Below are 26,339 nucleotides of genomic sequence, written 5' to 3'. Positions count from 1 at the left end.
CTGAGCTGCATCTCATGTATTCCCCACTAGGGTATTTGGGGGATTAATTAGCTAATGTTAAAGGACTTACAGTATGAAGAGCACCACAGCATATTCTTAGGAAAAGAGAGAGACAAGAAAAAAGTATTACATATTTTACTCATGGGTGTCCCTCTTTAAGCTCATAGCATACCTAAACCATGGGAGACCATTGGTCTGGGCCCTCTGTTGGTGAATTGGCCCAATAATTGTATTTTCTGCACACCAGACTTAGAGAGGAAAAGAGAAAGTGGAATGGAGAGAAAGTTAAATTGCAGCACTCAACATGGGATTCCCAAAATTGATCTGGCCACTTTGGTCTGTGATAAATTTTGCTGGGCAGTTATCTGGGTAAGAGGTGGCATTTGTTGTAAACCAGAGTTTTCTAATCTTGTTCAGTCTTGCAATGCCCCCAAAGCATAATTTTCCTGGGACCAGACCCTTACAAGAAATATGCACTAGAGGGGTTGACTCCAAGGAAAGAAGACCTCAGCAGACCATGACACATTTTCCCCAAGTTTTTTTTTGTGGAGGAGGAAGGAGACTTTTCCAAGAGGGGACATAGGGAGAAAAAATGGCCTGTACTTTCACAGGAATGTCTACCTGGTATCCCTCCCTAGCCAAGCATAATGGAGGTTGGCCTAATCTATGGTGACTAGGTGCTAACTATGGTTGATCCAGAATGTAAAGGTAGGGGTGTATTTTGCAATAGATCAACAAACATTTATTGAGTGCCTAATAAGTAATTACATATTTCAGAATTACAGTTTCAGAATTGGAAGGGATTTCAGTAGTCATGCAATACACTTCATGTATGAAAAAGAATACTATTTCAACACATCCAACAAATAATCATACAGCCTTTGTTCAAAGGCCTCTAATGAAAGAAACCACACTAGTCTAGGAGAAAACTGGTTCTATTTTTGTCTTTTTTTTTTGCTTTTATTTCTTTTTCTTTTTTTTAATTTAAATTTATTTATTTAACATATTTGGTTTTCAGCATTGATTTTCACAACAGTTTGAATTACAAATTTTCTCCCCATTTCTACCCTCCCCCCCCACTCCAAGATGGCTTATATTCTGGTTGCCCTGTTCCCTAGTCAGCCCTCCCCTCTATCACCCCCCTCCCCTCTCATCCCCTTTTCCCTTCCTTTCTTGTAGGGCAAGATAAATTTCTATGCCCCATTGCTTGTGTATCTTATTTTTTAGTTGCATGCAAAAACTTTTTTTGTTTTTGAACATCTGATTTTAAAACTTTGAGTTCCAAATTCTCTCCCCTCTTCCCTTCCCACCCACCCTCCCTAAGAAGTCGAGCAATTCAACCTAGGCCACACATGTATCATTATGTATAACCCTTCCACAATACTCATGCTGTGAAAGGCTAACTACATTTTGCTCCTTCCCAACCCATCCCGCTTTATTGAATTTTCTCCCTTGACCCTGTCCCCTTTCCAAAGTGTTTGTTTTGATTACCTCCACCCCCATCCGCCCTCCCCTCCATCATCCCCCCCCCCTTTAATTTTTTTTTATCTTCCTCCCTCTTCTTTCCTGTGGGGTAAGATACCCAACTGAGTATGTATGGTATTCCCCCTCAGGCCAAATCTGATGAGAGCAAGGTTCACTCATTCCCCCCTCACCTGCCCTCTCCCCTCCTCCCACAGAACTGCTTCCTCTTGCCAACTTTATGTGAGATAATCCACCCCATTCCATCTCTCCCTATCTCCCTCTCTCAGTATGTTGCTCTCTCATCCCTTAATTTCATTTTATTTCTTTCAGATATCTTCCCTTCATCTTCAACTCACCCTGTGTCTTCTCTCTCTCTTTAACATATATATATACATATACATATACACATACATACACATACATATATATACATACACATTCACTTATATATATATATATATACATAAACATATATATACATATATGCATATTCCCTTCAACTACCCTAATACTGAGGTCTCATGAATCATACACATCATCTTTCCATGTAGGAATGTAAACAAAACAGTTCAACTTTAGTAAGTCCTTTGCAATTTCTGTTTCTTGATTACCTTTTCATGCTTCTCTTGATTCTTGTGTTTGAAAGTCAAATTTTCTATTCAGTTCTGGTCTTTTCACTGAGAAAGCTTGAAAGTCCTCTATTTTATTGAAACTCCATATTTTGCCTTGTAACATGATACTCAGTTTTGCTGGGTAGGTGATTCGAGGTTTTAATCCTAGCTTCATTGACCTCTGGAATATCACATTCCAAGCCCTTCGATCTCTTAATGTAGAAGCTGCCAGACCTTGGGTTATTCTGATTGGGTTTCCACAATACTCAAATTGTTTCTTTCTGGTTGCTTGCAGTATTTTCTCCTTGATCTGGGAGCTCTGGAATTTGGCGACAATATTCCTGGGAGATTTCTTTTGGGGATCTATTTGAGGAGGCGATCGATAGATTCTTTCAATTTCTATTTTGCCCTGTGTCTCTAGAATATCAGGGAAGTTCTCCTTGATAATTTGTTGAAAGATAGTATCTAGGCTCTTTTTTTGATCATGGCTTTCAGGTAGTCCAATAATTTTAAAATTATCTCTCCTGGATCTATTTTCCAGGTCAGTGGTTTTTCCAAGGAGATATTTCACATTGTCTTCCATTTTTTCATTCCTTTGGTTCTGTTTTATAATATCCTGATTTCTCATAAAGTCACTAGCTTCCACTTGCTCCAATCTAATTTTTAAAGTAGTATTTTCTTCAGTGGTCTTTTGGACCTCCTTTTCCATTTGGCTAATTCTGCCTTTCAAGGCATTCTTCTCCTCATTGGCTTTTTGGAGCTCTTTTGCCATTTGAGTTAGTCTGTTTTTTAAGGTATTGTTTTCTTCAGTGTATTTTTCAGTATTTTTTTGGGTCTCCTTCAGCAAGTCATTGATTTGTTTTTCATGGTTTTCTCGCATCCCTCTCATTTCTCTTCCCAATTTTTCCTCTACTTCTCTAACTTGCTTTTCCAAATCCTTTTTGAGTTCTTCTATGGCCTGGGGCCAGTTCATGTTTTTCTTGGAGGCTTTTGTTGTAGGCTCTATGACTTTGTTGTCTTCTTTAGGCTGTATGTTTTGGTCTTCTTCTTTGTCACCAAAGAAAGAATCCAAAGTCTGAGACTGAATCTGGGCGCGTTTTCGCTGCCTGGCCATATTCCCAACCAACTAACTTGACCCTTGAGTTTTTCAGTGGGGTATGACTGCTTGTAGACTAATGAGTTCTATGTTCCACGTTTGGGGGGGAGGTGCCAGCTCTGTCAGACACACACTACTTCTTCCCCAAGAACCCCCAGTCCAGACTGGACTTAGATCTTCAGCAGGCTGTTGCACTCCTGCTCTGCTCCGCCACTTAATTCCTCCCACCAGGTGGGCCTGGAGCGGGAAGTAACAACAGCTGTAGCTGCCCCACCTCCGCTGCCCCCAGGGCTGGAAGCTGAACCTCGAACTCCTTCCACTCCCGCAGCTTTTCTCACTAACCTTCTCTGCAGTCTTTGGTGTTTGTGGGTCGAGGGGTCTGGTAACTGCCGCAGCTCACGTATTCAGGGTGCTAGGGCCCCCTCCGGCCAGCTTCTGGTCTGGATGGTCCACGCTGCTTAGGCTGGGCTCTGCTCCACTCTGTTCCCAGCTCCCAGCTCCGTGTGGAATAGACCTCACCCAGAGACCATCCAGGCTGTCCTGGGCTGGAGCCCTGCTTCCCTCTGCTGTTCTGTGGGTTCTGCCATTCTAGAATTGGTTCAGAGCCATTTTTTATAGGTTTTTGGAGGGGCTCGGGTACGGAGCTCACTCTAGTCCCTCCTTGCCAGCAGCCATCTTGGCTCCCCGGTTCTATTTTTGGGTAGCTCCAGTTAAAAAATCTTTTATTTCTTTTTTTTCATCATTTTTATATTTATTTAATATTTGATTTTTTTCCCATTACATGTAAAAACAATTTTTAACATTTGTTTTTAAAACTTTGAGTTCCAAATTCTCTACCTTTCTCCCTCCCTCCCTCCCTCCAACCCCCCCATTGAGAAAGCAAGAAATCATGCAAAACATATCCATAATAGTCATGTTGTGAAAGAAAATATAGACAAAAAAGCTCAAAAAAATAAAGAGGAAAAAGTTGCTTCAATCTGCATTCAGACACCATTAGTTATTTCTCTGAAGATGGACAGCATTTTTCATCCTAAGTCCTTCAGAATTGTCATGGATCATAGTATTGCTAAGAATAGCTAAGTCATTCACAACTGATCATCTTACAATATTGCTGTTACTCTGTACCCAGTACATTTCATTTTACATCAACCCAGATAAGTCTTTCTAGGTTTTTCAGAGAGCATCCTGCTCATCATTTCTTTTAGTACGATAGTATTCCATCATAATCACACACCACAACTTATTCAGCCATTCATTCCGCAAATGATGTGTATCCCCTCAATTTCTAATTCTTTACCCACAGAAAATAGCTGCTATAAATATTTTTGTATGTATAGGTCCTTTTCCTTTTTTTGTCTCTTTTGGGTAGTAGTGGTGTTGCTATGTCAAAGGGTATGGATAGTTGTATAGCCCTTTGGGCATAGTTCCAAACGGGTTTAATCAATTCACAACTCTGACAACCATACATTAATGTTTCATTTTTTCTGCATCTCATCCAATATTTGTCTTTTAACTTTTCTGTCCTATTACATGTATTACATAATAGAAATGGGGTAGTACCTCAGAATATTTTTATCTTGCATTTATTTAATAAATAGTGAGTTAGAATATTTCTCCTGTGGCTATAGATTTAATTACTTCATCTGAAAACTGATTATATTTTTTGATCATTTATCAATTGGGGAATGGCTCTTATTTTTATGAATTTGACACAATTCTCTATATGTTAGAGAAATTAGACCTTTATCAGAGAAACTTGCTTCAAATTTTTTTCACAGTTAACTATTGCTAGCTGTATTTCCCTCCATCCTATTTCCCCTACCCCTGTTTATTCTCTTCTCTCTCTCTCCTTTCACCCTGTAAAGTATTTTGCTTCTGATTACCTCTTCCCCCAGTCTTCCCTCCTTTCTATCACCACCCCACTTCTCTTATCCCCTTCCCCTTCTATTTTCCTGTAAGGTAAAACAGATTTCTATACCCATTGCCTGTGTATCTTATTTCCCAGTTACATGTAAAATCAGTTTTTAATGTTCATTTTTAAAACTTTGAGTTCCAAATTCTCTCCCTTCCTCCCTCCCCACCCACCTGCATTGAGAAAGCAAGCAATTCAATATAGGTTATACATGTGTAGTCATGAAAACACTTCCATAATAGTCATGTTATGAAAGACTAACTATATTTCCTTCCATCCTATCCTGCCCCCCATTTATTCTCTTCTCTCCTTTCACTCTGTTCTTCCTCAAACGTGTTTGCTTCTGATTACCCCTCCCCCAATCTGCCCTCCCTTCCATCACCCCCCTCTTATACCCTTCCCCTTACTTTCCTGTAGGGTAGGATAGATTTCCGTACTCAATTGACTGTGTATGTCATTCCCTCTTTAAGCCAATTCTGATAAGAGTAAGGTTCACTCATTCCCTCTCACCTGTCTGCTCTACCTCCACTGTACATGCTTTTGCTTGCCTCTTTTATGTGAGGTAATTTATCCTGTTCTACCTCTCCATTTCTCCTTCTCCAAGTACATTCCTCTCTCACTCTTTAATTTTACTTTTTAGGTGTCATCCCTTCATATTCGACTCACTCTATGCCCCCCCTTTCTCTCTCTCTCCCTCTCCCTCTCTCTCTCTCTCCATATATATTCACATATGTGTGTGTGTGTGTGTGTGTGCGCGTGTGTGTGTATGTATGTATATATATATGTATCTATATATGTATATAGATACATATATATATATATATATTCCCTCCCTCCAAATAATGAGAAAGGTCTCACGAGTTACAAATATCATCTTTCCAAGTAGGAATGTAAACAGTCCAACTTTAATAAGTCCCTAATGATTTCTCTTTACTGCTTACCTTTTCATGCTTTGCCTGAGTCTTGTATTTAAAAGTCAGTTTTTCTATTTAACTCTGGTCATTTCTCAAGAATGCATTAAATTCCTCTACTTCATTGAATATCAATTTTTCCCCTCATAGATTACACTCAGTTTTGGTAGGTAGGTGTTTCTTCATTTTAATCCTAGCTCCTTTGACCTCTGGAATATCATATTCCAAGCCTGTGGATTCCTTAATGTAGAAGTTGATAAATCTTATGTTATGCTGATTGTGGTTTCATAATACTTGAATTGTCTCTTTTTGACTGTTTGCAATATTTTCTCCTTCACATGGGAACTCTGGAATCTGGCTGTAATATTCCTGTGAGTTTTCATTTTGGGATCTCTTTCAGAAGGTGATCAGTGGATTCTTTCAATTTCTATTTTACTCTCTGGTTCTAGAACATCAGGGCAGTTTTGCTTGATAATTTCTTGAAAGATGATGTCTAGGCTCTTTTTTTTGATCATAGCTTTCAGGTTGTCCAATAATTTTCAAATTATCTCTCCTAGATCTATTTTCCATGCAGTTGTTTTTTTTTTTCCCAATGGGATATTTCACACTGTCTTCTATTTTTTTCATTCTTCTTGTTGTGTTTTATACTTTCTTAATTTCTCCTAAATTTGTTACCTTCCATTTGCTCCATTCTAATTTTTAAGGAATTATTTTCTTCAGTGAGCTTTTGGACCTTCTTTTCTATCTGGCCAATTCTGGTTTTTAAGGCATTCCTCTCCTCATTGGCTTTTTGGACCTCTTTTGCCATTTGGCCTAGTCTATTTTTAAGGTGTTATTTTCTTCAGTATTTTTTGTATCTCCTTTACCAAGCTATTGACTTGTTTTTCTTGATTTTCTTGCATCATTCTCATTTCTCTTACCAATTTTCCTCTTTCTCTCTTACTTGATCTTCAAAATCCTCTGTGAGCTCTTTCATGGCCTGAGACCAATTGATACTTTTCTTGGAGGCTTTGAATGCAGGAGCTTTGACTTCATTATCTTCTTCTGAGGGTATGTTTTGGTATTCCTAGTCACTAAGGTAAGTTTTTGTAGTCTGAGGGTTTTTTTTCTGTTGTTTGATCATTTCCCCAGCCAATTACTTGACGTTTTAACTCTTTGTTAAGATAAGGCTTTGCTTCCAGGACAGAGGGTGAACTGTCACAAGCTTCAGGGGTTTTGTGCAACTGTTTTCAGAGATACTTGTAGGGACTTGTAAGTTTTCAGTTCTTCCAAGGTGGTATGATCTAAGGAGAGGGGTTTACTCCTCTCCTGGTCTATGCTCTGGTCTTTGAGTGACCACATGCACTCTTTTCTGCCTTGGAACTGTGAGGAGGGTATCCCCTACCCTGCTGCTACAAGCTCTGTCATGCTAGTACTCCTCATTCTGGGACTGCCACCCAGGACTACTAGCCAGGTCCAAATATGGGCAAAGCAACAGACTCTTGCCTCAGCGATAGCAAAGAGGCCACTATAATCTCCTTCTGACCAGCTGAGAGCTCTGGAAGCCGTCACTGAGACTTCTACCACCACCACTGCTGCTCCTGATTTAGTTACACCTGAGGCCTGCTCTTGGTTTACTGCAGCCAGGGATGTGCTGGGGCCAGGGCTGGACTATGGTCCTCTCTCATGCAAGTCCAAGAGACCTTTCCTCCTGACCTTCTAAGTTGTCTTCGTCATTTATTGGTTGAGAAGCCTGGAAACCACCAGAGATGCCAGTGATTTAGGTCCCTGAGGCCTGCTCCAGGTTTGCTGGGGCCTGGGTCTGTGCTGGCATGGCCTATGCTAGATTCCGCTTTTCTCTCAGTCTGGTGCGACAGACCTTTCCTGTTGACCTTCTAAGTTGTCTGGGGCTCTTTTCCTTAATTTCAATGCTAAATTTGTTTCTTATTAATTTCCAACCACTACTCCTTGTTTTGCCCTCTGAAGTCAAGCAGAATTCTAATCAATCGCCTTTTACTGAGAGTCAATTAAATACTTTTAGAATGATATTTTGCCTTCCCTAAGTCTTCTTCGTCAGGCTAAATATCCCCTTCCGATGATAAACATTTCCTTCTAATGATTCTCAAAAAGCATGGATTTGAGACCCTTCATCAACTTGGTTATCCTCTTTTGGATGGTCTCCAGGTTTTTAATATTCTTTTAAAACTATGAACCTCCAAATATAGTACTATAGATGTGGTCTGAAAAAAGGGTGAGGGCCATAGGAATATCTTATTTCTATCCCTATCTATTAATGTAGCCTGAGTTGGCATTAGCCTTTTTGTTGCCATATCAGAATGTATTGACACATAATAACTTTGCCGGTCCACTAAAATTCCCAGATATGTACAAATGAATTTCTGTCTCTCCATACCTCCTCCAACCAGTTCTTAAAATGACTTTGGGAATCCTTGTAAAATGCATTATAATTTTATATATTATTAAAGAAATAGTTAGCAAAGATAAAAAAGGAAACCATGATTACAGCATGATTCCATCAAGAACAGGTCATAGAAGAGTAACCTTTTTGAAAAAAAAATAGGGTTTCTAAGCTAATTAATACCTAGATTACTAAGCTAAATACTAAGTAAAAGACAACAAAACAACATTAACACTGGCTATAATAAATTCATCCAGAGGTTAAACCACTGCAAATTAACTTCCTCAGCACGGAGACCAAAAGATCCCAGAGAGTGCCTTAGTTAGCAAACATTTGAATTGTTGGACAAATGGAGAGAGATAGCAGCCAAAAGCAACATTGGGTTAGAATATACACTCATTTATAAAATCTTATAAAGAAGAATGATGGAAGATTATGAATAGTCTTGTCTCATAAAGCAGAGAGAAGCAATGAAGGATAAAACTAGTCTAAAGAAAGCTTGGCAAGATATCCAACTTAACCATAATCCCAAGGGAGCAGATGGATGAAATTCAAGGATGACTAGAAACAAAAGGAAAATGGGGGAAAATTGCAATACTTATTACAAAAAGCTGTTTTCTTCATTAAGGATAGTGGAACCACTGTACTTGGATCCCTAGTATTACAGTCCCTGATGGACTTACAGAGGAAGTAAAAATTATACTAAAGAGAAGAAAGATGTGAGAAGCCACTAGAATGGTATATATGTATGTATGTATGTGTATATATATATATATATATATATATATATATATATATGTACACACAATATACATATATATGTGTATGCATGTATATATGGAGGGAGAAAAAAAGAGGAGGGGGAGGAAGAGGAAGGAGAAGAGAAAGAAGAAAGAAGGAGGAGGAGGAGGAGGAGGAGAAAATATCTTAATGATCATCCTGGTTATGCGAGCAGTAAGAGGGAGGACTAGATATTTTCTCCAGGCCCTACTAACTCTCAAAAACCTCAACAGACAAAAAGTCAACAAAGAGGAATTTTGCACCAGAGAGAGAGTAACTATGGATCTTTCCAGGAGATTACAAAGCAAGAAGTCCAAAAAGATAATATTAATTAACAGTGGAAAATGCTTATTCTTAATTCACTCACTAAATTCCTCTCTTCCCTTGTCCCAAAATCCTATTGCAAACAAAGGACTTCAACTCTGTCCAACAATATGTTAAGGAGGTATACAGGTGGGGAGAATCTGCACTTCCCTGCAGTCTGGGGTTAGGTTTTAGGGAACCCAAAGGGGGCAAAAACTCTGTCCAGAACACCCACTCTCCCACCCCAAATACTGAAAAAAAATGACAGACATTGACTTAGCTTAGAGAATTGAAGGAACTAAAGAAGGTGATCAACATGTGGGACTGAAGGAAAAGGGATTGGAATGAAGTTGCAGTCAGTTTTGTCTTCCCAGAAACTACTTAGGACAGGTACTTAAGATTCCTGAAAAATAACTTCCCCAGTGTGGAAGGAAGCTCAGACAACTTTGAGTTCTAGCCCCAACGTAAACTCACCAGTAAGGGAAGAGCGGTCCAAAGATGAGTACTGGTGCATGCAAAGAAAAGACTAAAATCACTAATGATCTCAGAAGAAAATCCAGTTAAACCTAGAGCACAAGCAGATAAATCAGCAGGGAAGATGCTAAAATTAGAAAGGAACATATAACAAGGCAGCTAAATGATTACAAATGTCTCTAAACACTGTTGTTCATCCTTCATTCTTAAAGAGGAGCAGTGACATCATGAAGATGATGTCTTTTCTAAATAAATACTGCAAAAAAAGAAATTGAATCATCACCTAATGAAACACAGAACCCCAGGGATGCATAATAGAACATGCTGAAGGATGTTTGGTATGTTCAATGGTGAAATCAGAACTCTTAGAAAAGTTAGATAGGAAGAAATGGCAGGATTTATACCTTTGACATCAGAAATAGCAGAATAGAAAAAAAAAACCTTGAATCTATAGTGGCAAGTTTCTCCAAAGAAGCAAAAGAGAGAACAAGAAGATTGGGAATTGAAATGTTCTGAAGTGAAGAAGAGAAACAAAAGTCAATAATGTTAAAAGCACATATGATCTCTTTACCAGTAAAATGATCTCAAGGCAGAATGTGCAGAGAAAACATAAGGATTATAAGCCTCCCAGAAGAACGTAACAGTTAAAAAAAGAAATAATACAAGAAAGCTGCCCAGAACTTCTGAATAAAGGATATAAAACACCAATCAAAAAGCCCATAGTTTGTCTGGAGTGGGGAATGTTTTGAAGTGGAGCACTATTTATATTCCAAGATACATAATAGTTTGACAAACAATACATTTCTCAAGTACTCAAAAGAAAGTTTTTTTCAAATACAGAGAAAAGGAAATTCAAATATGTAAGATTATTATATACCTACCAGAAACTACTATTGCTGTTGTTCATCCTTCATATTTAAGGAGGACCAAAGTCATCACAATGTTGGGGTTAAGGTACAGTGTGTTCACTGTGGCTGATCAGTCCAATACAAATGTGGAAGGCTCTATCAGAGTTTGGGTACTGATAGTTCATTTGAACATTTGGGATGGAGATATCTATAGATAGGTGCATTTCATGTTTCCTTTGTGCTACTACCATTCTTCTTTGCTCATAGAGCACATTGCCTTCTTTGGATGTGGGCACACCATGCTGGGAAGTCCCGTGTCAGCAGCTTTCATGTCTCACAATCAATACTGAAATTCTTCAGAGAACCCTTGCACCACTTCTTCTGACCTCTGTGTCACTGCTTGCCTTCTGCTAGTTCTCCATAAAATGGTCTTTTAGGTAAATGTAATTTGGCATTTTGGCTACATGGCCAACACATCAGAGTTGTTCTCTCTGGAGCAGACTTTTAATACATTGAAGTTCAGCTTGAGAGAGAACCTCAAGGGAACCTCTGTTGACAAGGAAGGCCAGACCCAGCTGTGCTGTGGAGATGTGGTGGGGGTGGGTAGGGACGAGAAGGAACCAGCACATGCCTGGTGAGTGAAGAAGCAGTGGAGCAGGGACACCACTGGCTATGGGCACTTACAGGAGGCTGGAGTTATTGGTCTGGGTTCTAGGTCAGAGAGGAGAACTGAAGGAGGATCTGAGGCCAGAGGTACCATCCCTCATACCCTAGGACTAGAGGTGATAACAAAAAATTAAGCTATCACCAAAAATAAAATGAACAGGCAAAGGAGAAAGAATCCAATCATAGAACTACTATGGGAATAGAGAAGACTAGGGTTTGTCTTCAAAGGAGGATAGTGAAGCAAAGAAACCCCCATTTTCCCCAAAGAGTAATGTCAAATGGTCACCTGCCCAAAAAGAATTCATAAAACTTGAAAAAGACTTTAAAAATCAAATGAGAGAGATTGAGGGAAAACAAACAAAAGAACAATCTAAGAAAAACAAGAAAATTATGAAAAGAAAGTCAACCAATTAGAAAAGGAGATCCAGAATCTTAAGGAAGAAAATGACTCTTAAAAATCAGAATCAAGCACAGGGATGCCAATGAAGTCATAAGAGACCAAGAAATACTAAAACAAAATATAAAGAATGAAAAAATAGAAGAGAATGTGAAACATTCAAAAGCAGAACAATGGACCTAGAGAACAGAACAAGAAAAAAAAACGTAAGAATAACTGAACTACCTGAAAAGTATGATAAAAAAAGAATCTTGATACAATATCACAAGAAATAGTTACAGAAAATTGTCCTAAAGCATTAGAACAAGAAGAGGAAGTAGAAATAGAAAAAAAAAATCAACTGATCACCACCTGAAAGACATCCTATGAGGAAAACCTATAGGAATATTGTAGTCAAATTCTGAACCCTGCTCGCACTGCCCCCCCCCCCAGCAGTCCAAGGATAAAATATTACAAGAAGCAAGAAAAAAAAAACAATTTACATATGGTGGTGCCACAAGTAGAATCACACAAGACCTAGTAGTGACAACACTAAAAGACTGCAGGTCTTGGAACACTGTATATTGAAGAGCAAAAGAACTGTGCTTCTGGCCAAAAATCTCATATCCAGCAAAGCTAAACATAATCCTGAGTAGGGAAAAAAATGGACATTTAACAAATTGTCAAACTTTCAGGACTTTGTTAAATAAAAACTAAACAGAAGATTTGACATAGAAGAGCCATGAGAACTATAAGATACATACCAAAGACTAATTACAAGGATTGCAATAAGGACACACTGTTTACTTTTTATATATGGAAAATGCAAAACGTATATCAAAGATTGTTATTAGTAGTTGGGTGTACATAAGAAAGAATGGGGTAGACCTGAGCACGATATGACTTAAAAAAGTAAAACTGTTCAGGAACAGCTAAAAACAGTAATTATCTTATATAAACGAGGTATGAGAGGAAGAATCAGTACAGAGGAATTAGATGGGGGAGGAGGCCTGTTAGTTCTGGAAAACTATTTTCATCAGCAATGGGTTCAAGAGGCAGCAATACATGTACATTTAGAAGAGTACTAAGTCTTTTAAATTTAGAAAGAAATAAAATGCTAAGGGGATGGAGGTGGGGAGAGGATGGGGAAAGGTTCTTTACAGGGGAGCATGAGGGAATAGGTAAAAAGGAGCTATGGAGGGGTATTTAGATTAATGGAAATGGGAGGATAAGGGAGAGATCTTTGGAGGGGAGAGTGAGGGAATAGGTCAAAGGGCATATAAAAGGGTATTTAGATTTATAGCAATGGGAGGATCAGGGAGGGATCGTTGGAGGAGGGGTAGGTTAAGTAATAGAAGGTCAAGGTAGCAGGTAGAAGTAAAGTACAGGAGTCAGGAGGGATAGGAAATAAGAAATACACACAGACATAAAAAACATAGACTAGGAGTAGAATCTCTTAGGGAAATTATATGTTTATATATGCATGTATGTATATGTGTGCATATGTATATATATATATGCGAGTGTGTTTGTGTGTATATGTGCATTGATATTTTCATATAAATATATCCATGCTTAATTGTAACCTCAGGGAATGGGGGGAAGAAGGGAAGAAAAGAACAAAGTAAAAAGTGTACAGCAGAGAACAAAAGAAAACCTACAAGGAAGCAAAGATAAACAGTTTTTGACACAATGTGTAGTATTTAGTATATAGGTTTTCTTGAAATGGAAATGTATTGCTATATATTTTGAATCCTCTCTTACATTCTGCTGTGCACATGATATGTTTCTTTCTTTTCTTATTTTATATTTAAGTTAATAAATTTTCTTTTTCTTTTCTTATTATGCATTTAAGTTTTAGTTTTCAAGTCCAAAATTAAAAAAAATAGAAATGAGCAAGTGGAAGATACATAAGACATCAAGAAATAGTAAAACAGAATATAAAAATGGAAAAATACAAGAAAATGTGAAATATCTCATTGGAAAAAAAACATCTGACCTGTAAAATAGATTGAGGAGAGATAATTTAAGAATTATTGGACTACCTGAAAGAAGTGATGAGAAAAGAGCCTAGACATATTTCAAAAAATTATCAAGGATAACTACCCAGATATACTAGAACCAGAGGAAAAAAATAGAAATTGAAAATATTTGCTGATCACCTCCTGAAAGAGATCCCAAAATGAAAACTCCTAGGAATATTATGGACAAATTCCAAAGCTCCCAGGCTAAGGAGAAAATGATGCAAACAACCAGAAAGAAACAATTCAAATACTGTGGAACCACAGTCAGGATTACACAGGATTCAGCAGCTTCTACATTAAAGGATCATAGAGCTTGGAATATGACATTCTGGACAGCAAAGGAGCTAAGATTACAACCAAAAATCACCTACTCAACAAAACAGAGTAAAATTCTTCTGGTAGAAAATGGATATTTAATGAAATAGAAATCTTTTAAGTATTTCTGATGAAAAGACCAGGACTGAAAAAATTTGATTGTCAAATACAAGACTCAAGAAAAGCATAAAAGTAGAAGAGGAGGTGATAAGACAAAGAAGTGACTGGTAGAAGGGAGGATGGATTGGGGGAGGTGGTGGTCAGAAGCAAAACACTTGTGAGGGGAGAAAGATGGAGAGAGAGAGAGAGAGAGAGAGAGAGAGAGAGAGAGAGAGAGAGAGAGAGAGAAATGGGAAAAACACAATGGAGGTAAATGGACAATGGACAGTTGGTAATCATAACTGTGAATGTGAATGTGAATGGAATGAAGCCACCCATAAAATGGAAGCAGATAGTAGAGTGAATTAAAAACTAGACTCCTTCAATATGATGTTTATAAGAAACACATTTGAAACAGAGAGACACTCACACATAGTAAAGGTAAGGGAATGGAACAGAAATATTCTTTGACTAAAGTAACAATATAAAAAGCAGGGGTTGCTATCATGATCTCAGACAAAGCAAAAGCAAAAATAGATCTAATTAAAAGAAATAAGTAAGGAAACTGCATAGACAATGAAGTAATATCAATACTAAACATATATGTACCAAATAGTATAGCATGTACATTTTTGAAGGAAAATTTAAATGAGTTACAAGATGAAATAGACAGCAGAACTACATTAGTGGGGGATTTCAACATTCCCCTCTCAGAATTAAATAAATGTAACCAAAGATAAATAAACAAGAAAGAATTTAAGGAAGTGAATAGATTCTGGAGAAAATTGAATGGGAATAGAAAGAAATATACTTTTTTCTCAGTGGAATATGGCACCTACACAAAAATCAACCATTTATTAGGGCATAAAAACTGCACAACCAAATGCAGAAAAGCAAAAATATCACATGTATCCTTTTCTGATCATAATGCAATAAAAATTACGTTCAACAAATAATCTAATCCTAAGGAATGAGTTGGTCAAAGAACAAGCCATAGAAACAATCAATAATTTCATTAAAGAGAATGATGACAGTGAGTCAATATACCAAAATTTATAGGATACAATCAAAGCAGCACTTGCGGAAAAATTTGTGTTTCTAAATGCTTTCATCTATAAAATAGAGAAAGAGAAGACCAATGAATTGGGTATGCAAGTAAAAAAAAAACTAAAAAAGAAACACAAATTAAAAATCCTCAATTAAACACAAAATTGGAAATCTTGAAAATCAAAGGAGATATTAATAAAACTGAAAGTAAGAAAACCATAGAACTAATAAATAAAACTAGGAGATTGTTTAGTTAAAAATAATAAACCATTGGTTAATTTGTTTTTAAAAAAGATAGAAGAAAACCAAATTACCAGTATCAAAAGTGGAAAGGGTGAATTCATCATAAATGAAGAGGAAATAAAGCAATTATTAGGAGCTATTTTCCCATTTTTATGGCAGTAAATCTGACAATCTAAGTGAAATGGATGAATATTTACAAATATATAAATTGCCCATGTTAACAGAAGAGGAAATTGAATACTTAAATCACCCCATCTTACAAAAAAAAATTGAGCAATCCATCAGTGAATTCCCTAAGAAGACCCATGCTGGAAGTCATAATTCTGAGGGCATCATCAAGACTAATTTATCAGGTATTTAAAGGAAAAGAAGATACTAAAAGAGTAGGAAAAATCTCAGACATTATTTTTTTCAAATGTAACTGAGAAAACATAAATAAGTGTTGACTGACCTGAATACCCACTCTCCCAGCTCTACAAAATCTTTATGAAGGTCATTTATACTTCAATTTCAGGTATTTTCAATGAGATTATCTATAGAGGACAAGCTAGCTTTAACAAACTTATTCAACAATAGACTGTATCTTTACCATCTTATAATTAATTGAAAGATATAGACAATATAAGATGCCATTGTGCTTATTGTTTGTTGATCAGGAAAATGTATTAAACTCAATAGAACAAAATTCTCCCTTACAGACTCTTTTATAACCCAGTATCTCCAGTTCATATTTGAAGTCATTCAGTAATAATAGCTAAGAGCTACATTTATACAGCACGTACTATGTGCCAGGCACTGTGTGAAGTGCCTTATGATTGCTATCTCCTTTGGTCCTCACAGCAACCCTGTGAAATAGATGCTACTATTGTCCCCATTTTAAAGATGATGCAGCTAAGGCAAACAGAGGCTAATTGTCTTCTTGTCCAGGGTCACATGGCTAGTGAGTATCTGAGGCTGGATCTTAACTTAGGTCTTCCTGACTCAGGTAGTGCAGTGAATAGAGAGCCTGGCCTGGCTTTAAGGAGACTCATCTGCTGGAGTTCCAATCTAGATTCAGACACTGACTAGTTATGTGATACAGGACGAGTCACTTAACCCTGTTTGCCTTAGTTTACTCAACTGTAAAATGAACTTAAAAAGGAAATGGCAAAACATTCCAGTATCTTTGCCAAGAAAATTCCAAATGGGATCATGAAGAGTCAGACATGATGGAAAATGATGAAACAATGAAAACAACTTCCTAACTCCAGGCCAAGTACTCTATTCACTGCGCCACCTAGCTGCCAAGATTTCTTGGAAAGCAAACAACTGAAATAATTGTGCAATGATCCTCTCATAAACATGAGGCTAGGCATAAACAGGGAAATGTATGTTTGCCAGAAGTATTCACCACAATATTTAAGGAGATCTAGTACAGGGTCCATATCAAGAAAGAAATCCCTTTGGGTAGTCCTTCAGACACTCCTGTTTTCAAACAGCATTGTGTTGATTCAGTCTCCTGGCAGAGATTTCTAATCACTCAAAGGAGTATAAGTGTGGCCTGTCCATTCACATGGCAAAGACCAAATGGATGAAAAATGTCTGTTGCCCAGATTTCAACATGCTTCTATCTGAATGGACACCCTGTAGAGCTCATCCAACGTATGTGGGATAAAAAGTACAGATGAATATTTATCTGAATCCAGAGTTGAAAAGGTGAAGGAGGTCAGGTTGAATTACTTTTGGGAAATTGTAAAGCACTTTTAGTGACTCAAAGCTTCTCATAATTGCAGAGGCCTATTTTTTCCCAAAATGAACATTTAACCAGTACTGCTGTATAACAGCAAGATCTGGAACACTACTGCCTTTCAGAGCTAACGATGAGCATTGTGCAAAGGGTTATGGAGATATATGTGTGGTGGGTACGATTAGGCTGCAATAAGTAATCAAAAAAGGACCCCAAAGAAGATCAGCAATAAAGGATATCATCAAAGAATTATATGGCAGAAAGAGATGATGGACGTGGTTGGAGTGGGAGATGGTAAGGAAACAACTAAAATGTTCTGTTGGTACCTTTGTGATGTCAGGAGAAATCAAAGAGCTCCACAGTAGTGATGGGGATTCCCTATGCTGCATTATGGGAAAGACTTAGGAGAGTCATACAGGATGAATGGCAAGGGTAGGCTGTGATGTGCATTGATGGAAGAGACATCCTCATTGATTAGAACACAGATCCAGGTGAGTATCTGAATGTTTTGAGAGTACTAAACCACCAAACCATGGCAATACTTCCAATACATGGATTTTTAGCAATAGACCAAGTAGAACAGGTGAAAGATGGAGAAATCTGGACTTTTAATAATAGACCAGGTAGATCAGGGGGATGCTGCAGATACAGTTTACCTGGATGTTAGCAATAGAGGTGTAAGACACATTCCTCACCTCATAAGTGTTGATGTTGGCATGTCGGTAAAATTTCTAGTCATTCGAAAAGCAAGGACTAGTCAGGTGGCTGTTTATTTAGGGGTACATTACTGAATAATCTTCACAATGCAGGTATCTAATTACCTCACTCCCCTGCTCCAAAAAATACCCTAGGAAACACTAGAATATGCTAGAAGAAATCATCTACCCATTTTCCTTAAGAAGTCATCTACTCATTGTGCTGTCTCTCTGTGCTCATGTCCCACTTTGACTATTCATTCAGCCAATCAGAAATTTTTCATAAAGAGTTTACTGTGTGACAATCTTAGCCCCAGGAAAGATACAAAATTGTGCCCCCTCCCTTTCCCTACCTTAACACAAGCCCTAGCCATCCTCATTTTTTTCTTTCCTTATGGTTAATTTTTATTCTCTTGGGAACAAATTAACTAAAAGTCATGGGGAAACTTGAGGCCACTCTCAGAGTATCTACATGTCATACCACAGTGTCCTGATTAGGACATGGTGCTCTAAGCAAACAACATATCTTGCTATTTTAGACTTCCAAGTGCACTCTGGGTCTAGGCTTAAGTTACTCTGAGAAACATTGTTGTAAGGAGAGGGATAGGGGACAAATCCTTTACCACCAACCTTCTTTATCCTTAGGCCTAGGATTCCACCAATATGCTCATGGTTCATTCAGGTAATGATTATGGCAACTCCTTACAGATGGCCCATAGCCCCAGAATAGATTAGAATAGATCACCATAGTAGCAAGCCCCCTTCTTCCTGAGTTATTTTATCCACCCAACATAAATACCTTCTGGTTAGTGTTCCTGCTTCCTGTGGGCTTGTGATTCCTTAGATCACCTTTCCTTTCCCATAAGTTAGACCTTGGTGAATTGCAGAGCTGGAATGAATATCAAAATAGAGCCAATTGCATGAACCAATTCAATTTAATTTAACAGGCATTTATTAAGTAGATGACATTAAACAATTACCATCATGTGCACGCTGGAACCAGCTCAAACTGGCTTAGTAGAGGATATTTAAAATTTTCAGTGTGGGCATTTGAACCTCAGAAACTGGCAAATGCTGCAAATCAGAGAGATTGGTGTTTTGTTGACTATTTAGATTTAAAAATATGGTGAAGAAAATGTTAACAATGTATATTAAACTTAGAAGTGTGTCCTCCATATATTTTTTTTCTTGAAGAGATTATTGTTAAACATTTGCCACCATTAAACACTTAATATGTGTACCATGCTAGACACTGGGGAAGATATGACACAGCTCTTAATCTTACAGAGCTCATAGTTTGGCAGGGGATTAAGATGCATTACACAGTTATGATACACAATAACATATGCTAAGTATTTTAGAAAGGTTTGGAACAAAGTAGATCTTAACATCCTAAAGCAAGAAGCAGAAGGGACCTGAGAGGTCATTGTCCAACCTCTCTGATTTTACAGATTCAATTCTATGAGCATTTATTAAGCACCTACTATGTTCCAGGCACTGTGTCAAGCTCTGGGGATACAAATAACAAAAAGAGACAGTCTCTGCCCTCACAAAGCATATTACAATCTGTGAGGGAAGACAATGTACAAAGGAAGCTTAAAAGGGAGGAAGGAGCAATAGACACCTAGTTTAGTTTCCTATTGTTCCCTGGAGTCAAAGCCAAAAAGTGCAGCTTACAGAAAACAGAATTACCAAGAGGGTTGTGAGCCTTCTATAAAGGAAGACTTTGGGAGCAGTATAATGCTCCACCCTCCAAATTTTGGATAAGATTGACTTACTTAGACACAAGAAGATTAAGTGACTCATTCAGGGTCATACAAGTGGTAAAGGAGATCTGGGATCTGAACTCAGGTCCTATGAAGTGTTCTTTCTACCACATCACATCATATGTGAAAGTTTGTAACTGATGTGAATATGCAAAATGCTCTTTTAGAACCATTTGTTAAGTCATTATTCAACCGTGTCCAACTCTTCATGGCCTCATTTGGGGTTTTCTTGGCAAGGACACTGGAGTGGTTTGCCATTTCCTTCTTTGGCTCATTTTACAGATCAGAGAACTGAGGCAAACAGGGCTGAGTGACTTGCCCATTGTCACACAGCTAGTAAGTGTTGGAGGTCAGATATGAACTCAAGATGAGTCTTCCTAAATTCAGGCCTGGCACTCTATCCAGTATCCACCTAGCTGCCTTTTAGAAGCGTTTAGGGAATATTTAATTTACTGCTTGGCCCATCTGACAACTGCTCTGTGTTCTAAAATAGGAGTTTAGGACTGGAGAAACTATCTAAACAGAACCAAAAGTATACTAGGTGCAATGCATAGTCTTAATCACTCAATCAACACACAAGAATTTACTATTTCAATCAATCAGTCAACAAGCATTTTTAGCTTAGTGCTGGGGAAACAAGAAAAAAACAAAAACAAAAGAAAATATTCCCTGCCCTCAAGGAATTTGTGTTTATCGAATACCTCATGTGCCTAGTGGAAGATTTAAAAAAAGAAAAGAACCCAGTCTCACGGGAGTTAGCAATCTTACTAGGAACATTTGATTTGCACATACTAATGGAGCTATATACTCAGCATTTTTTTCCCGTGTAGAATGAACCTCACCAACCATGCCTGGATCAAGTAGCATAAAATCCACTTTTTGAGACAAACTCATTGGTGGGGGAAGAGAGACTCTAGAATACAGTGACCAGTGTGGGGGAGACATAGATGCTAGAACAATGGGTCTCAGGGACAAAGATCTCAGGGCACCTTGAAGTCAGCAATGGGAAGGCTCCCCAGGGTGCTGCAGGCCCTGTGCCATGCAACAACTTCCTCCTGTTACCAATTGCTCTCACTGCCCCTAAGCTCAGTTGTTTCTGAGCTGCAGAAGAGCTTGAGTATTATCAGTGACTTCTAAATTTTTGTGCCCTGGGGCAAAGCCCTAATCAATTTGACTTAGTTTTATGACTCTGCATAGTTATAACCAGTGTTGATGATCATGGTTTTAGATTGTCCTGAAGAAAACCAGATAACTAGATGAAGTTTCAAAAGATATTTATTCTCATGGAGGGATTTCCCACAGGTAAACCATTTCTTTTAGTCACAACAATCAACAACAGACCGGAGTATTTTACACAATATATACTTCTTTCAAGATTCAATCTTATCTAAAGAACTACCACTAGCCTACTGTTCTCTTACCTTTCTGTAGATCTTTTGTTTCTCCATCCTTGTTCTCTTCTTTTTTCCCCTTTGATTTATTCTATAACTCTTCTTCTGTCACTTCCCTGATGAATTTTCCCAACTCCTGCTTTAGTCCTCAACCCCATCCTAGAACCATCATTTGGACAGTGAGTATCACTTGGGTGCAAAGTGATGGAATAACTTAGTGTCCCTTTCTATGGAATTAAACTTCTTCTTAGGTCTTAGTAGGAGCTTTACTTCTTGCAACTGATCATTCTTTTCCAAGCCTCTTTTTACCTTCTTTTAGTAATCTACCTTAGTTCCAATCGTTAGTTGATCCTTGGCATGTTGTTCCATTCCCCACCAAACAAGGGTCAGAGACGACGGATGAAGAATTCTTCTCACAAAGGTATGGCATGTACCTGAGCAGGTTCTTGGTCAGTTCTAATTCCATCTCCAGTGCCTCCTAGCCAAGTTAGCCCAGTAGATAACATCATCACCATCACCATCACCATCATCATCATCACCAACATCACCACCACCACCACACACAAACATAAAGTTAGAGAACAATATGAGGGCTGACTGAGCATTCTAACAATTGAGAGAAAAGTTATAGTAGATGATATACTTAAAGAAGGTTTCTTCATGACAAAAGGTATATTCTTAGAATGGGAGAATCAGACCAGAATTTTTTTCTTTTTTTTTTTCTTCAGAAAGCAAATGTATGGCTTCACTCACCATCTCTATGATTTCTCAGGCAAAACACTTTTGCCTGATCATCACTCCCTAATATACATTACAAATGTAAGCTCCTTGTGGACAAGTACTGTTCTACTTTTTATATTTTATACACCCTGTGCTTAGTATCTAGTGTTTGGCACACTGTGAGTGATTAATAAATATTTTGATTTATTCAAGTTTCAGAATTGGCTCAATTTTGAGGAATCCGTATTAATAGGCACAGGAAACACAAGATAATATCTCTATCAAATTGGTGAAATTTGCTTTCTCCCCCCTCTTAATCTTGATTTAAATTATGTGCATAGTGAGTGGGGGGGGAGAGAAGGAAGGGGAAGGACAGAAGCTCATTGGCATTTCTCACATCAGTTAGTAATCTCAGCTATTCTCTCTTCTTTGTTTTGTGTAAAATTTAATAACCAAGGACTAAAGAGGGCCAGCAGTTTCCTCTGTATCAGCAAAAAGTTCATACTCTCAAGGGTTACTTTTTTTCTTCCCCTGGCCTACCTTAGACTCTTTCTTTTTTCCTGAAAAACTTTAATTAGATAAACATGAATAAAAGGATAATGACCAGTACTGTAAAAGCAATGTCTCAAATACTTTATCCAATAGATGCTCCCAGCAACTCTACAGGGAGACTACAGGAGTTTATACTGGATCATAGTTTTAGAGTTGTAAGGGATCTCAAAGGTCATATGGTCAAACCCTCTCATTTTCCAAATGAGGAAAATGAAACCCAGAGAGATTAAGTGACTTACTTGAGGTGCCATAGGTAATAAGTGAAAAGAAGCTGTCCCCAAGTCCTCTGAATTAAAAGTCAGCACTCTTTGTACTATATCAAGAATGCTTTATTAAAAAGATAACCACTTTCTCATTTTCCAGAATTCCCTTCAGAGAATGTCCCCTTTCTCTAACCTTTTTGTCAAAGCATTGCTTATTTTCAGCAAATTCCATCACTCCAGAAATCCAAATCCCAAGTCATGTGATAGCAGAAAAGGGAAGATTCATTCTGCAATATGTTTGTCTTGTTAACTGTCTGCCAGGGCTATTACAGGGAGAGAAAACTGAAAATTTCAATCTGTGACCATATGTCCCATGTAAATCCCTTCTCATCGACATCCAGGGAATAATCTCTCTCTCTCTCTCTCTCTCTCTCTCTCTCTCTCTCTCTCTCTCTCTCTCTCTCCCTCCCTCCCTCCCTCCCTCCTCCCTCTCTCTCTCTCTCTCTCTCTCTCTCTCTCTAACTTGTCTTTTTAAATTATGCTGAAAGTTTGCTCATATTTTCGAGGGAAAAAATGCTCTTTCTCTTTTAGTTCCCCATTCACTGTTTTCTGTATCTGTATCATCTTTCATGACATTCTGGCAACACCTCTGCATCTACTCAATGGTCAAAGATAGTAACTACCATATTTTTTTTTCCTTCAGAAAATCACTTCTTTCACATCTTAGGTCATATTTTAATAACTCTCTGGCCACCAACATCACTGTCCCCCACCCACTCAGCAGTAATGAGAGTGAAACCACAGCTGTTGAGTATAGTGCTCTCTAAGGCTATTCTCACTGTCAGTGAATGAGATGTCTTCATCATCTACCCTAGGCATGGGGGAGCTTGCTACAATCATCTTCCACTGCCATGTTCTCCTGCCTCTGGCATGGCCTCACCAGCACTAGGAAAGTCAGATTAGCTCATGGTCTGTGGCAATACAGCAACTACAGATCATCTGATTGATTTGCTCTTGAACATGAAAAATTCCAACAAGCTCAGCAGCTCTTTATGACATCTGGCAAACACTGCAAATTCCTTCCAGCTCTATTCACAGAGCTGGGCCTTTTCCTGCCTTAAAAGCAGCCCCAGCTCCTCAATTACCTTCTGCCCTTATTTCTGTCTTGCCAGTTCCCCTTTTATTTCTCTCTTCACCAGAATACTAGGGGAAGCGTCCTGGCAAGAGTTTAGACCATAAGCTTCAGGATACATGGGGCAGTCCCAACGGTGATTTGACTCAGAGAGAAAACTAGTACTTATTCTATGGCTAGTGGAATCTTAGTTCAATTTCTACTGTTATCAATGTGGAAAAAGAGGGCATCAAATGAAGAAACATACCCTTATTAATGTCTTCCAGAGATAGGAGTGGAATGAGGGCAAGATTAGGCACCCAACATATGATGGGTCAGAAAAATTTCCATTATTTCAGGCTATTAAGGAAGCATTTCATCTTTTACTGCCATCTTATCATCTAACCAACAATAATAATAATAATAATGATGATATAGGACAAAAGCCACTACTGCTTCCTATTCACTTCTTGAGAAAATGTCCTCTAATATTTCTCCCCAAATGTTGAGGAAAATATTTCCTGGTCTAGAGTCTGTTCTAGGAGGGGAAACTTTTCAGGGCCTCAGCTCTTAAGATCAAAACCCAAGGACGCTATGCTGCTGGGGGGAGTAGGGTAGTCACTTCTGTAGAACATGCTTCAAGTCTGTTGTGGAACAAAACACTATAACTTGAAATCAATGAATTAAATTCAGTCCAAAGAAAACTCAAGAAATAAGGGGAGGGAGGCTAGAAGGAGGTTTACTTCAAGCTTGATAGTCCTAAAGAAAGAAATATTTAGTTTGTGCAGCTTTATTATTTTAATCCCTCGGTTTTCCCTGGTTTTGCTGGCTTCATGTTTGACTAGACTAGTCACAAAGACTAAGAACCTTGTAACTAAAAATGACTGTGAATTCACAGGACCAGAATCTTCCCCAGAAAAAAAATTTCTGGAGAGGGATCAGGAAGAGGAAATGGGTTTCAAAAGGTCACATCTGTAGGACCAATTCCTCTTACTCACACTCAAGCCATCTTCTGTGTCTCATCCTTTTGATAATGGGAAATGCACCATGGGTTCCATTTCCTCACACATTGGGGGTGAAATCCCACAGCTATGTGGTGTCTGTATAGAAAGAAAGCCTTAATTATTAAAAGCTGGATTTTTGTTTCAGCATACCAAACAATATTAAATTCAATCCCTTTCCCTGTATATCTGTAATGTCAGATATTGAAAAATGGCAAGAGGGAAAGCAACTAGCGCTTTTCTCACCCCTGGCACTGATTTTAGGGCCATTGACACTAATACTGCTTCAATCACATGGAATCATTACAGCTTATTACCTTGTTAGCAAGTTTAATTGAAATTAAAAAAGCTTCCCAATGACACCCAACACTTACTGTGATCTCTCCAGCGTTTACTTCACACTGATGTCCATTTCCAGCAAAAGGAAGTGTCACAGCCCCAGTTAGATTCAGGGTACCTTTAATACCAGTTACCTCGGGTGGCTAACAACTCTGCTCTCTGTAGAATCATAGGACCATAGCTTTGTAGAACCTCAGAGGACGTCTAATACAACCCATTCAATTTGCAGATAAGAAAACTGAGACCCATTTTTATATGCTGGTAGTGTTCTCCTCCTACACTGTAGCCTGGTTTCTTCTCCTCCCACTCTTCTCTACTCTATTGTGGGCTGTATATATCTGCCTCACACTGGTGTCGACAACAGAGCAGTATTAGCCCGACCTCAGCTGGGGCGGGGGTGCCTAGTACACCACATACCCTAGCTACTTATAGTACTGATTTAAGATCTGATATAGGATGATCAAAGGACTCTAGATCTAAAGTTGGAAGGAAATTTAGTGGGTATTTAGACCAACCTACTTATGCTATAGATGAGAAAACTGAGGACCATCCTCTCAACATTCTTTTTGGGTTTTTTTTCCCCCAGGAGATTCTTCTAAGATACTTTAGATATTCATGTCTATTCTGCTTGTTCCTAAGCAGAAATTTCTGATGCTCAATTTATTTCTAATTATATGGGGAGGAAAATTATGTCCCCAGAAATAGAAGTGGAGATTATTTCAGTATTGTATGATGGGGGAGGTCTATTTTCAAGCAGAGCAACATAGAGCAAATTTCAACTCTTTTTGATCACTCTTCCCTTTTTTTCTTCTCCCCCTGCCCCACATATTTATCCAGGTAAATTTCCATGAAAATGAAAATCAAAGTCAATCTTTAAGGCAAAAATAAGTCACAATAGGACAGTATTAGGTAGATATTTTGGAAGATCTGTCCAGTCCTCCCTTTCAGCTCTCTGAATGTGGAGATTTGCAGTTTTATTTTCCATATGTATATGAGCTTCAGCTCTCTCTCTCTCTCTCTCTCTCTCTCTCTCTCTCTCTCTCTCTCTCTCTCTCTCTCTCTCTCTCTCTCTCTCTCTCTCTCTCTCTCTCTCTCTCTCTCTCTCTCTCTCTCTCTTTTCCCTACCAGTCAGTAAAGCTAGACCCTTCTCTCCCAGCACAGCTACCTTGAATCACTATCCAGCCATCAATATCAAGAAAACCAAGGTCCAGACTCAATATGCTTTAGGTTCAGCTAGATTTACAATAACCAAGTATGACCATTTCTGC

This window comes from Trichosurus vulpecula, chromosome 1 (genome assembly GCF_011100635.1).
Source record: "Trichosurus vulpecula isolate mTriVul1 chromosome 1, mTriVul1.pri, whole genome shotgun sequence".
NCBI lineage: Eukaryota > Metazoa > Chordata > Mammalia > Diprotodontia > Phalangeridae > Trichosurus > Trichosurus vulpecula.
This window is presented reverse-complemented; position numbering follows the sequence as displayed.